This window comes from Acinonyx jubatus, chromosome B2, assembly GCF_027475565.1.
Source record: "Acinonyx jubatus isolate Ajub_Pintada_27869175 chromosome B2, VMU_Ajub_asm_v1.0, whole genome shotgun sequence".
NCBI classification, from domain to species: domain Eukaryota; kingdom Metazoa; phylum Chordata; class Mammalia; order Carnivora; family Felidae; genus Acinonyx; species Acinonyx jubatus.
The window spans coordinates 18,709,316-18,725,918 of NC_069385.1; the positions used below are offsets into that span (position 1 = coordinate 18,709,316).

Genomic DNA, 16,603 nt, shown 5'->3' on the forward strand with positions numbered 1-16,603 from the left:
TCGTATTTGTAAGATGTATATGAGTCTGTAACGGGAGAATTCCCTGGTAGGTAGACTGCAGACTCCTTGGAGAAAAGTGCATTGTAAAGGTTAGGAGAGGTAAGAATAGGAGGAAAAAAAAAAAAAAACTGCCTAGCAAGAACCTATTTAGCACGCTTCCTGTTACTATTCTCAGAGACTGCTATTATGGTTTAATTAGATCTCCCTGGCAAAATTCATTACAGAAAATCCTGGCTTACTGAAAAAATAATAAACTCAGCTCATTCATAACCTATTAGTTACTTTGCTTTTAAGGAACCAGAATGGTTTCTTTCTTCCTTTCTTTCCACTTACCTAGGAGACTCAAATGAAATGTAACAAGTAGTAAAGGGGGGACAAATGAAAGCAGGTGGCGAACAAATCAACAAGACGCACCAAGGTGCCTTGTCTTTCATAACATCCTCCTTCACCTAAATGAGACAGAAGTGTAAAGGAAAGAGCTTATTGGAACTGGGCAGAATACAAAGAGATTCTACACACTCTTGTATCCTTTCCCTCCATCCCCATCGCTACTGTTGTAATAATTCAGAACCTGGGGTGGGGGTGGGTTGTTGTTGTTTTTTCTTTTTTTTCTGCTCTCCTCTCCTGTAGGAACCAATCACCTCTAAACCAACAGATCTCCTGACTTCCCTCTTGCAAGCAACCTGCTTTCCATCCAACTTCCAGACTCTACCTTCTCAGATGCAAATTTCATTTATCTCCTATTTGAACCTCTGCAATGGCGTCCCATTACTGTGAAATGATGAACCTAATTATATCAACACAAGCAAGGCTCCCCGTTATCTGGCATCTGTGTGCCCCACCAACCTTATTATGCTTCACCTCTCTTTTCTGGCACAGCCCATGTCACTCAAAGTTCTAGCTTGCCCAAAGAGAACCATCTGCGTGTTGGTTCTCTTGCACTCCTTATGTGTGTGTGTGTTTATTTATTTAGAGGAAGAACGAGTGGGAGAGGGGCAGGCGGAGAGGGAGAAAGAGAAGCCCAAGCAGGCTCCACACGCAGCCCAGAGCCGGACTCTGGGCTCAATCTCATGACCTGAGCAGAAATCAAGATTCTGATGTTTCACTGACCGAGCCACCCAAGCGCCCCATCTGCTGCTGCTTAGCCCTCCAAGGCAGTCTCACACCTCTGAACATTCTTACACAAGGCTGCCTTCACCTGAAGTTTTCCCATCCCCTTTCCCATCCGCCTGGAGCACATTCAGAAATGACAGGGCTCTTGCCAGACCACTAGAAAATGTTGCCCTAACAGTCTTTATGTACACACACACATTACGTGACCATACACGTTTGTGTTTATATAGGTAGGGGTGCACCCATGCACTTGAGAAGCAAATTATCATGTACTGGGTTTTAGCAAAAATTCAGAGAAAAAAATATGGGAGAATTTGCCTCTTTCCTTCTTATTGAGAGGTCAGGGGCAGAAACGAAGATCATGCCATACATTACATCCATTCCTTGAGAACGAGCCAACCATCACTGGCCTATCTTAGCAGCCTAACACTCTGTCCAGAGGGTAGACCCTGAGAGGTACACATTACTCCTCCCCTTCTCAGGGACACTTGTGCAGACCACACACAGAAGACTGCTAAAGTCAGGGGCCCAGGTCATCAATCTATTACGTTCATTCTATTGGGTTTAAGTTTTCACACCCAGTTTATTTGAACTCTGAGGGTAATGAATCCCATTAGTAAACTTTCTCTCAGGAGCACTACGTCCTTTTGGCCTAAACGTACCTCTCTAACGTTGTAAAGCAACTTGGTTCCCTTCTAATAACCGTCCAGGATCAGATCTGTGTTCATCACATTCCTAGTCTTCACAGGCTCCAAACCTTGACCGCAGCCGCCTCAGTCTTCACGTTCAAAAGGCGAACAACTCCATGGTTTAACGTGTGCTCCTCTGGGATACCTGGTGGTCCCCTCTTCTTTTGTGTGTTCTCGCCATGGTTAGGATAGCTTGCTTTCTTCAGCTTCCAGGGACTCTAAGGTTTTTGGCTTCCCTTGAATTTAGAGTCCGGTGACCAAGGCACAACATCTCCCAGGTGCAGCCAAACCCTGTTTTTGTTTGTTTGTTTTTGCAAAGAGAGGGCTGTGGTTTGTTTTGTGTTAGGGGCCTTCCCATTGATGAAAATAATTTCTCTGGCATTTTAGGAAAAGGATCTGCATGGTCTGTTTCCAGAATGGATGAAATTTAATTCCGTTCAAGTCAAGAAATATTGATTGTGCAATGGCCATGAGCTCAAAGCTCTCATAACTATATTAAACAATGGTTACAAATCCATCATTTTATTAGCTTAGTAGAGATTGGGGCATCGAATGGAATATTAGTGTTGGCAGGATTTAGGAAATCAGCAGTCCCAATAGTTTTAAAACTTTTTATACTCCAGGAAGCATTTTCTTCAAGTGAAATTTCATCACAATTTTCAGCAAAGGCAAGTTGGTCTGGTTGAAGTGGTTGTTCAGGAGACAAAAGTGTCTCCCGTGAGCCTTCTCCACTGTATTTACATGCACACTCACAGAACACCAAGTTTTAAAAACTGAGCTCGGGCCCCACTGTTCATTTTACAGAAAGACAACCGAGGTGGTAAAGCCAAGGTGATAGGTAAGTTGGGAGACCAAGATTGTCTGGCTCCTGATTTGGTACACATTCCCCTACATTTCCTGAATTTTCCTCTAGATGAAACTGACCTACAATTTTTCTGCTCATGCCTTGGAATAGGATTCCTCTAGATTGACTCCCTGAGTTTATCATTTCCCGATGCCTGGTTTCACTGTCCCTCCCCCTCTCCTCCCCGCCCCTTTTTCCTTTATTTGTTCCTTTCTCCCTTCCAGCTTTATAAATAAACGTGTTTTTCACACTCCCTTGTATTTGTTTAACTTCCCAAGGCCTTAAGTTGGCAGAAGCCTGACCTTGGGCTTCTAAGTTATGCTTCCACTCAATCAGACAAATCAATGTCTATTTGCACTCTGGGCTAATTTGTCCTGAATGTATTCAGAATGCATTTACTTGTCCTAATTCCTTTAACCCACCTCATTTTCCTACATTCCTTTCCCTGATCAAGGAAGATGATCTGATTAGGGTTTCTGCTGAAAGCAGCCCTGTGGTCTCTAAAAGTCCCTTTGATACCCTTGTGGGTAGAGGATGATTGGCATTAATAATATCCCCCATTCGGCGCCTTTGTATACTGTCAGCAGCAGCTGAGGCTGCTTCAAAATCCACTGCTGCATGTTTTGAGACCTGCCAAGAAGACAGCAACATGCCAGCATCCCTGGCAGGAACGTGAGCCTGGTCCTGATGGATGAGTGTGCATATCACAGCTGAGAGAACCATAATAACACAACAGTGATAACCCCGGATTATCTATTGCAAGGCCATAGCACACTCTTCCCACACGGCCTTAGCCACCAATGTAATGAGACACGAGTGAATGACGAGCAAAGAAAGAACTTGGGCTGCCTCAATTCAGGAGTTGCCAACTGTCTTTTGTTTTTTGGTTTTTGCTTTTCTATGCCGCAGGTAAATATAAGAGAGAAAGAGAGAAGACGTTAGATTAAAAATATGAAAACTAATTCTTACCCCATCCTCGTGGAACTCTGTGGGCGGAGCTCATGACCTTCTCTGGAGTAAAGCATGTGTGAGGAAGTTGAAGAACCATTAGGAGAATATTCTGGAGCAGGAGAGGCTTCCCAAGATGGACGCTGCCCTTTAAAAAAGCCCACCGAGCCTGGCCAGACATTAGATACGCATCTTTTCCTTACCACTCTGCGTTGTCAGAAATGATCTTTCTGGTCATGCTAGCCATGGAGGACTTTACTTCACCATACTCTAGCAGGAGGCCCGAATGAGTGGAGGGTGGAGAGACAGTGCAAAGAGGCCAGAAATTGCTCTAATTTCCTAATCCAATGCATTCTGACCACTAAACTCAATAGGAATCTATTCACTGGAAGCAAGAGAACACAGTCGCCCACCATGGAGCCACAGGTATTTCTAATACGCACATTAACTATAGTAAGACTGCAGCTAGCAACACACATTTAAAAGCGATGCATGGCATGTTCTGTGCAAGTTCTGCGTTCCCTGAACAAAAACGTTGCCATGGAAACCCCTACCATAAGGCAGGTGTAGTTGTGCAAAGGACTATGGGCTATGAAATCAGGTTCCCATAGCAACATTTTTGTTCAAAGCCTGAAGAATCTTAAATACACGTGCCAATACATTTTATTACCCAGCAGGATACACAGGTGAGATTAATAAAGCTCAATATTTGCTCAACTAAAAGTTGGAATCGTGGTAAAAATAAATGAATTAGAACCAGCTCCTATGGATAGCTTACAGAAACAATTTGGGGTTCTAACACTGCTTCCACATGAATAAGTAAGTGTACGTGACATATTAATAGGTTACTTGCTTTCATTAAATTCATCAGGCAGGGAGATCTCCACCAAAATGACGGGATTTTAAAATGTGAAATCTATCTTCAACTCACAATTCACTGACGAGATTAAATCACTCAAGCTTACCGAAGGAAATTAAGATCATACTATCCACCTGTAATAGAACAAATTATTATGGTGGCCAAACAGCTAAAGGAAAAAAACGTCAGGTTGATTCATCTATATTATGTGAGCTCCTGCTAATAAAATGTGCCAGTTGGGATATTTATGATAATTGCCATTTCTAGAGCCTCAAAACATTCATATAAATATGCCAAGAACCAAATTAAGAAAAGCTTTTTCCTTTATCTTTTACAAATAATCCAGAAAGTAATAATCATTCATTATAATATATTTCAGAAAATGTATAAAGAAGATACACTACAAAAGGCCAAGAAATGATCACATCGAGATGCTTGGGTAAGTTTTTAAAAGAAGAACTTATTTTTCATTATCATCTTGCATCTTCTAGCTCCATAAAACCTCAAAATCGAGTTGATAAAATCACAGTGCGCCCTCTAGGAGGTCAGAAACTATGGCTAGTTTTGCTCATCATTGCTCTGCACAGTGCCTGGAACATATTAAACATCCGATAGATACGTGTCGAATGAATGAATGAAACACATTATGAATTCAGGTAACAACGCGTCTTAGGTGGCCAATGGTATCTTTCGCAAAATTATAAAAGTAAAAATTAGGTGATTCAAATGAAATTTTCCCGTTAGTTCACATTTTAAGTTTAGAAATGCATTATCATCCTTTTCGATTGCTTTGCAATTAGTATTAGCTCCCAAACCTTTACCCATTTTTCCTCTTTTTTTTCCCCCAGCCATTTAGCAAGTGGTTACCGACCTACAATCAAACATATAAATGCACCAGGGCAGCGGGGACCTTTTTATAAAATAAATCACACATTCTTTAAAATGCAATGAACCAACTCCTAGTTTGCCAGTTTTGTAAGTTTTTTTTTTCATATTAGGTTCTGTTGTTGCTGTTTCAAGTGGCACATCTGTTATCACTTGTATATTAAACTCTCATCTTTTGAACAATTTTTTTAATTAATTTTTTTTCTTAGAGAGAGAGCTCATGAGCAGGGGAGAGAAGCAGAGGGAGGGAGAGAGGTGGGGGGGGGAAGAGAGAGAGAGAGACAGAGAGAGAGAGAGAGAGAGAGAGAGAGAGAGAATATCCCAAGTAGGGTCCACGCTCAGCCTAGAGCCCAACATGGGGCTTGATCCCACAACCCTGAGGTCATTCCCTGAGCCAAAACCAAGAGTTGAACACTCGACCGACTCAGTCACCCAGGCACCCCTCAAAAAAATGTCATGGAATTTCCTATAGTTCCCCAAAGAGGTTGAGAATTTAACGTCTTAGAATGTAGCCATAGTTATTTAACTCACTTCAATCCCAAAGAGTGGGAGTAGATTAAGCATCTCACTCTTGATTTCACTGTAGGTCATGATCTCACGGTTTCTGAGATTGAGCCCTGTGTCTGGCTCTGCACAGACAGCCCAGAGCCTACTTGGGATTCTCTCTCCCCCTCTCTCCACCCCTCCCCTCCATAATAAGTAAATAAACTTAAAAAAAAAACATAGAGAGTTATTACAATTATGTTTTGAGAGGTTTTTTTTTTTTACTTTTTATTTTTTATTTTAATTTTTTAATGCCAGTGGGAAATAAACTTCAGTAGTCCTAAAGAGTTAAGACAATTCCCATAGTTCTCAATTTTAGGAATCTCTTAAGCCCTGGGGAAATTTGGGTTGGGACAATATGATACTTTGGAAGACACAGGAAGCTTTTAAGTCTCCCAGAGTTAACACAGGTAAATACAGCATTTTCAGAAATCCAACAAAGGAACGTGAACTTGTTTTAAAAAATCCAGTTAACTGGGGCACCTGGGTGGCAAGGTTGAGTGCCCAACTTTGGCTCAGGTCACGATCTTGTGTTTCGTGGGTTCAAGCCCCATGTCGTGCTCTGTGCTGAAAGCTCAGAGCTTGGAGCCTGGTTTAGATTCTGTGTCTCCATCTCTTATATATATTATTAAATATATATAATATTAATATATAATATATAATTAATAATATATATAATAATAATATATAATATATAAGGTGATTCAAGTGTTTTGCTAAGTGTTTCCAGAAGATCACCTGCATCAGATCTTTAAAAAAAAATCCAGTAACTTTAGGGGTGCCTGGGTGGCCCGGTCGGTTCAGTGTTCCACTCTTAATTTCAGCTCAGGTCACGATCTGACAGTTTGTGGGATCAAGCCCCGCATCAGGCTCCACGCTGACAGCACAGAGCTTGCTTGGGATTCTGTCTCTCACACTCTCTTTCTACCCTTTCCCCACTGATGCAGGTGTGCAAACTCTCTCTCTTTCAAGATAAATGAACTGAGAAACAACCCGGTAACTTTATAATTTTCCTATCAGAGAAAAAATAGCAAAAACATAAATAAATCAAGCACAAAAGGGAATATGCAAATAATTACTTAAAGAATCTTCTGAATCAGGTCCCATTAAGGGGTTTTTCACTTATTCACCCATGTAGAGGACGTCCACCGCAATGGGTCTTAAGCCTTGGGGCAGGGAGAATGATTTCGCAAATCCCGCGAAACATTTACAGTTCTGCTTCACGTGGATGACTCTTTATAATCAAGAGCCAACACATAAGTAAAATTATCCAGTGTTTTCAAGGGAAAAGCGGTGAGTGAGTTTACAACTCCTGAGGCGGCATCACCACGAGGCACACAGGAACCATTCTGTGGACGTGAGTACTGTATTCGTGCTGTGACCTGATTATACCAACCAGCCTTACACACTGCATTCAGAGTCGGTAGTCAAGTAAACATGCCGTGAAGAATTTTTCACATCTAGTATGTTTTTAAGTGAACGTTGTTATGTTCAGTTCTCTATTCCCTCAGCTTTTTAAAACAAATAGTGCTTTAGATTCATGCCCGCCATCTAAGGAAAAATAGCGAAGATAATCATGACAATTCAAATCCTGGTCCACCAGACTCAAAATTGTAGGACTCCGCCCGGCGAGTGAAAACGAAACCATGCCAAGTAGGTTCTTCAAAATTCTTAAGCATACAACCTGTCGGCAAAACATCACCTGCCGTGTTAATGGTGGTAGGACCAGTTGGACTGGTTACATACCGAGGTGGCATTTACCACGTACATCTGGTCTTCTGTATGAGATCTTCATATATAGAGGTTTACGCTCAGTTTCAGGTGTGTGGACGCAAGTACAAACAGCTATCGCAAAATGTGGCTGTGAGTCAACACGGCAGACTCTTATTTTCGCTTTAGCTCCAAGAAGTGCATTTCGATGACTTCATTCTGAAAAATATCTGGATGCTGCTCTAGGCCCCGGGGCTACAGAGATGCAAAACATCTGGAGAGGCCTTCCTCTAGAGGAACGTGTTGTCTGGAGGTAGAAGAGGGAAGTCTGTTACGTCTATAAACACATCCACGTAAAATATGATGTGTGCGGAAAAAGTGGAGTCCGGAAGAGGGAGAAATTACACTCTATCAATGTGGGGGCCACTGAATGAACAAAATGCGTTACCTTTTTTTTTTTTTAGCCGACGAACAAGTCTACTGCAGGGTAACATCCCCCTGTCGTCTGTTTTCCTAGAAAACTCAAGTGAAAATTGCAATCTGTCTGCTAGAGTACGTACTGGAGCATGATCTCAAACTGATTACAGCCTTGTCGAATTGTATCAGCATCGATTTATAAGGCAGAGCCCCACAGCATGTCAGTGTGGTGCCGCCTCTTAAATGTGGCACTGGGCCTCTTTTATTTGATCCCGGGACAATCCTGTGCGAGCTTTTGTGTGTCGCCTTTATTACAGTCAGGTTGCTGTTTGGACCCTGAGGAGGTTTCTGCAGAAACACTTGGGTGGGTTGGGAGGGGCCCTTCTAGGACGCTCGGGTTCTTTACAGAGCTAAAACGCTGCCAGGGGTATAGACACCATTTAATGACTGCTTAGGTTACAAAATGTTATTCCTAACCTCGCAGACATCTGCTGAAATGAAAAGGTTTTATAAGATTGTGTTACTTTTTGCATTACAAGAAAATGATAGGAAATGAATATTTTTTATTATTTTTTAAATTTATTTATTTTGAGAGCGAAAGAGAGAGAACATGTGCTGGGGAGGGGCAGAGAGAGAGGGAGAGAAAGAGGATCCCGAGCAGGCTCTGCAGCTCGAACTCACAAACTGTGAGATCATGACCTGAGCTGAAATCAAGAGTTGGACACTTAACCGACTGAGTCACCCACGCGCCCCAGAAATAAACATTTTAGATCAAAGTGAGAAAAGCTTTCCAGCATAGAATGGTATGATTAAATCCTATCATTTTCCATCTGCTGCTTAGGAGAAATCTGGTTCCATTTATTCCTTAATATTCCATACGTATTTACTGAGTTCCTACTATGTGCCAGGCACTGGAGTGAGCCACACGACATGGCATTAGCTGATAATTTAAACTTTAAAAAGACTTAGTACATTAAGAAAAAGGGATATCTTAAAACCCCAAAGAGGTACTTTTTTACTGAACAAGAATCGCTTGCTGTTTTCTAAGTCAATTAGTTCAATCATGCACGTCATCACCAGACTTTAGCCTCATACAAATAGTAACTGAGCGAGGTGGCCACAAACCAGCGTTGCAATTTCAGCCGAGTCATTCGAGAAACGTTTCTTTCCTCTGACCTTTACACCTGCTAAGTGATAGTACAGCTAAGTCTGTACAGTGCACAGGTCAGACATCTCTAACGCTGCACAAATATCATTCAAGACAAAACACTCTATTGCCCCCACTTGATTACATGGAAATTGGTTTTATACAATAGAAGCCTTTTTGTTCAGACTGCTATGGACTCCAACAGTGTAAGTTTCTTTACAGAGTTAATAGACTAGGGATGGGTTTTGAATTTCACACACATACACAAAAGCCTCATTACCATTTACATTCGTGCATTGGCTAACAAAGATGAGCAGGAGCTCCCTCAAATCATTAAAGCTGAAAAATGAAATCGAACAGAGGTGAGGAAAACCTGTTTTCTTAAAGCCCATTTAGTACGGATGAATGTTAATTGTAACAGGGCATTCCAACCTATCACTAATAACCGTGCTTTGTTTCTCAGATATTAAAAAAGGTAGATACGATCCTTGTTTAATTTTAAAGTTATTTCTAACAGTTAAGTGCTGGGATTCTAGTTTGTCAAACATCCATTTCTACAAAAATAAGTCCGAACTTACTTTAATTCGAAATAAAACGACTTTTTAGGCAAGAAATAATGAAGACAGAAGAAGGCAGATAGGAACACGATACGTGTACTTAATCTCTCCGCCTGAAAGCAGTGAAGAAATTCTTACCTGGCCTCAGTGGGTCCAGAGGCCACCTTAATATCCCACACCCCACTTCCCACAGATACGAAGATGCTGCTGCTTCCCCAGGTCTCTTCTGTCCTCCCCATACAAACCCCGTGGTGCTGGTCCCCTCAGCTTTCCTGATTCCCTTTCTTCTCACCCATGTGTCCCTGTGTACCTGCCTCGGAATATGTGGCAGCAAGTGGGAAAGAGGAAGTCTCCACCATGACCTTGCGAATCATGGTTAGGGACGTACCAGCCGACCTATAACCTCTTCCGAGCTGCCTCTGTTCCCCAGGCCTTCCCCTCACCCACACTGCCCTCAACTCCAGCAATTTACATTCCAGTCTTCTTAAATTCCAATCCCTGCCTCAGCCCTCAGGCTTGGGCCCGACAAGTACAGATCTGGGAAGTCGCCCGCCAAGGTCCAGCTTCCAGCTGGCATTGCATTACCGCTTCCCAGTTTGGGAAGGATGGGCCCGGGATTCACAAATACAAACGGTCTTTCTTTCCACACACGTGGTTATCCTTTGTTAAAATTCACCTGAAATCTGTAAACTCTTTTGCCCTATTCCTACGGTTTTGCCTGAATCGCTTGTAGTGAGAAGAAAAGACGGTATTGAAAAGCCAGATGAAAACAGATGAACCTGACATTCAAAGTGTATTAAGACATCCAACTGATGCGGCAGGATGGAAGGGTTGCACGGGATAACCGTAATTTGCTGCTGTCACAGTCCCAAATCCAGATTCTGGATTCTAACCGCGTCCCTAACTTCATCGGTGAGGGGACACGCCGCTCCCTCTGTCCATGGCAGATACAGGTCCGGGCCAGTGGTGATCGCTCATGGATACTGGATGTGTTTTTCACAAAATTCACCCACTGTGTTTCATTTTCTTAGATTCTGGAAGGAATGATGGGTGATTGGAGGATGATACATAGAGGCGATTGCTAGATTAAGCACATTGGCATTCACATGGGTTGTCTTATGCAAAACTTCCCGACAGATGTGTACAGGGGCTCTCAAAACCAGCATACTAAAACTGTGTTTTTATTACTGAAGTACAGCTAAATATTTCGAGTATAAAAATTTGCTAGGTTTTGACATATGCATGAGACTGTGAAAGCATTACCACAGTCAAGACACTGAGGGTATACATCAATGCCAAAAGCTTCTTCCTGTCCCTCTGTCCAGCACGCTAAAATTTCCAGCATTATTTTAATAAATAATCAGTTCAATTCCCTGAGAGAGACCACAGCATCAGTTCAATTCCATATAGCATTGCCTTTCATTGGAAGTCCTTAGAACTCCAGTCCTTGTCTATCCAATGCTCAATGCTTATTTCATTGAAGATGTGTCTGCACGTGTGCATGCGTGAACACACGGTATACCTCCAGGTGCTATGCAGTGGGAGTCGTGTTTCCTCCAAATAATAAACTACATTTTTTTTTACTAAACAAAACTCTGGAAAGATTTCTTCCTACTGAAACGTCTTTTCTTTTTACCGTATGGAACCAACCTTTTCTGGCACACCCTAGTTACAGGTTTAGAGACTTGATTATCGGAACTTCAAACCAGCCGGTCAGATTAGTATGCAACATAGTCAACTTCAGGGGATTGGAAGGACACAAACGGGGCCCGAACAATTAGCTCCTGTCACTCCTGCTGTGCGAAAATTGAACGATAACACTCATGATGGGGGTGTCGGGCTCCGTGAACCGGTAGCATGGATTCTGCTGCCCGTGTCGTTTCTGGACACCACAAAGAAAACCAGCCTCCCACAGAGGTTATAATGATTCACTCAAACCCTTCACAGGTAGTTGCTTTCTGGGTAGCGTCTTTCTATAAGCCATGTAACTATGGTTGATCAGAGAGAAGTTTCTGTCTTGCCACATTTCTCAGAGTCCCTCCCCCCCCACTGCCACCCACACAACAGGTCACATGACCTTGGCTGGTAGAAAAGACGATTTGTCGGGAAGGAAGACACGGCAGTGCCTGTCAGAGGCCACTGACTTTGTCAAGAAACCTCTTCCCTTGCCACGTGCCAAGACAAGTGGCATCAACCAATCGATCGATCAATCTTTGCTGAGATCAGACGTAGCCACTTGCACTGCTGAAGATGTCAGATTCATAAAATAAACAGTTTGCTTGAGCATGGAGTGAAATATTTTCTATTACCGCTCTCTGAGTTAGCCCCACACAATACTGGACCATTTGCCTGGTCCATAAATATGTATTGAATTTCTACTGTGTTCAAGGCATTGTGGGGCATATAAATATGAATAGGACATAATGTGGCTCTCAGGGAGCTGACATCATAGCAGAAACGTATATGGCACTCAAGAGAACATTTAACTCTGATGATGATGGAAGACGTGGAGTCTGGCAGGAAGTCTGGAGCAAAGGCTTTCAGATCCAAGGAAATTAGGGATAAGCTTCACAAGGTTTCCATTTTAATTAAGCACCTTCTCTTCGTCACGTGAGCAGACATTCTTTCTTAGGCCTGTTAGGTGTTTTTGCGTGGTTTTGTCTCCTTATCTCTTTCCTAAACTAGACCAGAGGGGATGAACTTATCTTTTACATCTTGGTATCAGCATGCAGTAGGTTCTCTTGCTGAATGAATCAATACAATAGAGTAGAAACTATAATGTCTTTGGGACATGACTTTCAGGCCCGCCTGGTCACAGAAGATTGCCTTCTAGGAATGGTTACTAGCATCCCCATTCTCCTTTCCTGAAGGGGAACTTCGTTTCATTTGCTACATTCACAATTTGCTCCCTATAGGAAAGAAATTTTTCTAGTCTATGAACGTGACGTCATCGTATACAATTTCGCAAACACACAGAATATCACAGAAAATAATTGTCTTTTGTGACGCTCTGCTCAAAGATGACCACACAATGGCTCTGGACCTTTTCCTTGCCTTTTATATGGGATGATATTACCTAAGTACCCTGTATATATTTAATATTCAGTATACATTGTGTACACATTTAATGTTTTAAAACCACACATGTGTATGTATATACGAATAATTAACCAAGACTTTGACCCAGTTATTTCTCTTGCTAATGTATTTTTATTAGTACAGTTCCAAAAATAAGGGGGCCAGTCTAAGCTTGAATTCCAAAAGGAGCTTGTGTACTTTTAATAGATAGTGTTAAAGTTTGCCTATTTTTAATCCTCTCTTTCAGCACAGAATTGAGGCCAGATTAAATATGCTACTACCAGTCTTATTTTGGGGATAAATCATGCATTTCTGACCCAAGATATTAAATCCTGACCTGACCTTTGGGTCAGGCTCCATTCATCAAGATGCAACCATCTGGGACATTTTCAGTAAATACCAATGACCAAGTCTCTGATACTTAATAGAGAAAGACCACTCAAAAGAAATAAGGTGGCTCAGGGGAGCTCCGAAGTGCTTTGTTAAAAGACAGTGTTATTAAACAAAATGTTAGAGCATGCCATTCGCTCCTGACCCTCAAACCCTCTCTCGCCCGCCTCTTTCTAGAATAATTTCCCTGCTGTGCCCCTCTCAGGCATCGCCTCCTTTGCCAAAGCCCTTCGTCATTATCACTACCTAAGTCGGAGGTGAATATTCCCCACTCAACGCCCTTACTATTCCTATACACGCTTTGACTGCCATGGCATGGACACCGGACACCCTGATTTATGGCTTCCTCCCTTCTTGAACACCTGCATCTTAGAAGGACAACATTCTCACGTTTATTTTTATATTCTCATTTTCCAGCATAGCACCTGGCACACAGCAGGCACAGTTCACGTCTGTTGAGTGAACGGCTGACTGCGTGAGGTCCTAAAAGGTGGAAGAGAGTTGGAAAGGCAGGAGTGGACACGAGGAGCCCACTGCATGACCAGATTCGTTGAGCCCTAAGAACTGTCATTTAATTGGCCCCTTGGCACGAGGACTTGCCTTAACACCTCACTGTGGGACCTACACAAAAGAAACGATTTTCTTCATGTTCTTCCAAACCTGTAGAATGGCCAGAGCTGGCCTACAGGATGGCCACTTAGCCTCAATCACCCCTTCCAAGCAAAGGCTGCCATCTGTTTTCAGAGTCTTGCCTTAGGCGTTAGGTCTCTTCTCACAGGGGTCCTTCCCTGGGACCTTCCTCATTTCCCTCTGAACACTCAAAACTTGGGGAAAATGGTGAAGACCTCCTTTCTTGGCAATGACATCTCCCTCTGGCCTATTCACTGCTAAACACGGGTATTTTCCGAACAAGTTTCACCAGGCAAAAAAAGCCAAAGAAAATTTGCATGGCAAAGGTACACATATCATTTTAGGCATGCAAATTATTGTTTTTAGAAGAATAAAAGGCTGTAAATATTTTGAGAAGTGGGCCCCTAGTGCCTCTTAAGTATTCTAAACTACACTGTGTGCTTCATAATTATGTAATATATAGAATACCAGCTGCTTTGAATGGTACTCTGGAGGTTTGGATGGTATCAGAAAGTTCTCCTCCCCCAGTGAGAGCCATAATCAAGCAAGCAATACCACAAAGCCAGAGCCAATTGACATTGAGTTGCTGGATTTTAACATACTTTAAAACAGATGTTTAGTCTGTGTGGTGTGGTCTCAGAGAAACATATTTTTGCCGGAAAAAAGTAGAGTCTTGACGAAGTTGTATACCTGTAAAGTGTATTAATATTTATCAGCTCGTTAACATCTGTCTAAAGGGATACCTAGGTTGCAATTGGATATATATGCACATACTTACATTTTACATATTTAAATATTTATATCTTTGCATTCAAATACACACATACATTTAGCCAAAAGACAAAACCCTCCATGCTTCTTTTCATCCATGACAAAGAGCAGAGATACGGTTGAGCTTCGGGAGAGAAAAACATAATAAAGCATACTAATGCTTTCCATTGGGCCTCATGGCTGATACAACTGTAGGCATCTTTTTGAAGCCTTCATCAAAGAATAGGTTAATTATCTATGGTCTTAAAAATCCCCTTCCCAGTTGCATATATCCTGAAAAATAGGACCTGTGTAAGAACTTTGACTGTGAAGAGAGAAAGAACAGGGCAAAGAATGTAGACACAGAAAAATGAAATGGAAAAGCGTACCCATCCTCCAAGGCTAGAACAAAAGAAGGGCTACTTCTTTTCCTTTTCTTGAGAAAAATAAATGAGTTTTATTTTTGTAAAACTCAATGAAGCAAGTTACTCAGAGGTTACTTTGGCTGAAGCCATCTCAAGACACAGGCCTTGAAGTAAGCCTGTATAACATCCCAGCTCCATAACTCACTATGTGACCCATAAGCAGATTACCTGACCTTTTTGGGCCTCAGTTTTCTCATCTGGCAAAGGGCAATAATACGTACCGTGAAGACATGTATTCTTTGCTTTTTTTCTTTGTATTTATTTTATTTCTGAGAGGACGAATGGAGGAGGGGAAGAGAGAGAGAGAGATTGAGAGAGAGAGAATCTCCAGCAGGCTCTGCACTGTCAGCACAGAGCCCGATGTGGGGCTCGATCCCATAAACAGGGAGATCATGACCTGAGCTGAAATCGAGTCGGACACTCAACCGACTGAGCCACCCAGGTGCCCCCACCAAAGACATGTATCTCATTACAGCTCCTGCAGCTTCCAGTGGAAAAAGCACCCACACAAGTCCATACACAGGGATGACTACAATTTCCCAAACTGTAATCACAAAACACTTTGGGTCATTAACCAGTCTGTATGTCTGGACGGTACACTCTTTATGATCTCAGTTGTGTTTGAGTCTGAGCAGAATAATGTCCTTAGGAGAAGACAAAGACTGATACGTGAGCGGTCTGCCTGATGGTAATGACCTTACCCTGCATGGAAACACTTCCGACAGATCTGTTCACGTTTACCTTTACCTTTCCATCCACCTGGGTCTCATATAAAGTCCGCGCCCTCATTTTCACTCAAGAAAATCTATGTTAACGTGCACTGCAAAGAACAGATAAGGCGTGCCTACCTATGAATTGAGTGACGTGACTTTTGAAGTTCTAATAATTACTCGTCTTCAACGGTGAAGTGGAGTGATAATGGTGATGCAGATTTCTGCGTGTTCTAATGCCACGGCCAATTACCAGGGGTGTAAAGACAATCACATTCATAGGTAATGAGAGGCCAATATTGACAGGGAAATAAAACAGTTTTGACTAGAAATGACTCATGGTTTAATCTGCCCGCTCGCTTCCAGCTGTCACACATATCCAAGACATAGACTATCACAGCTACATTTCCTCCTATTTAAAAGTCATCATCCCACAACTTCGTTTCTAATCCAGCAAATATTTATCTAGTGCTTGTGATAAGCCGTTCTCTCGTCCCTTCGTCACAGAGAACTTTCACGAACCCGTGATCTCTACCAGAGAAAACGGCAGCGTTCTGAGCCACGTCCCAGCCGTGGACACGTTTTCTTTGGTTTAGACAGGGTTTTTAAACAATCTGAGCCCACGTTTTAAATTCTTTTAAATTGTTTTGGAGAGAAAGAGACAGAGCGTGAGTGAAGGAGGGAGACACAGAACCTGAGAGGGAGACAGAGTCTGAAACAAGCTCCAGGCTCTGAGCTGTGAGCACCGAGCCTAACACAAGGCTGGAACTCACCAACTGGGAGGTCATGACGTGAGCTGAAGTCAGACACTCAACCGACTGAGCCACCTAGGCACCCCGAGCCAAAATTTTAAGATGTGCAAGTTTCCCATCAAAATAATAATAATAATAATAATAATAATAATAATA

The 16,603-nt window shown here is 42.3% G+C and overlaps 1 protein-coding gene across 1 annotated transcript in view; it reads right to left on the reverse strand.

Annotated features, from left to right (window-relative positions):
- LOC106965852 (sterile alpha motif domain-containing protein 5) overlaps positions 1-16,603 on the reverse strand; it is a 949,459-nt gene that overhangs the window by 663,743 nt on the left and 269,113 nt on the right. The gene's annotated exons all lie outside the window — the stretch shown is intronic.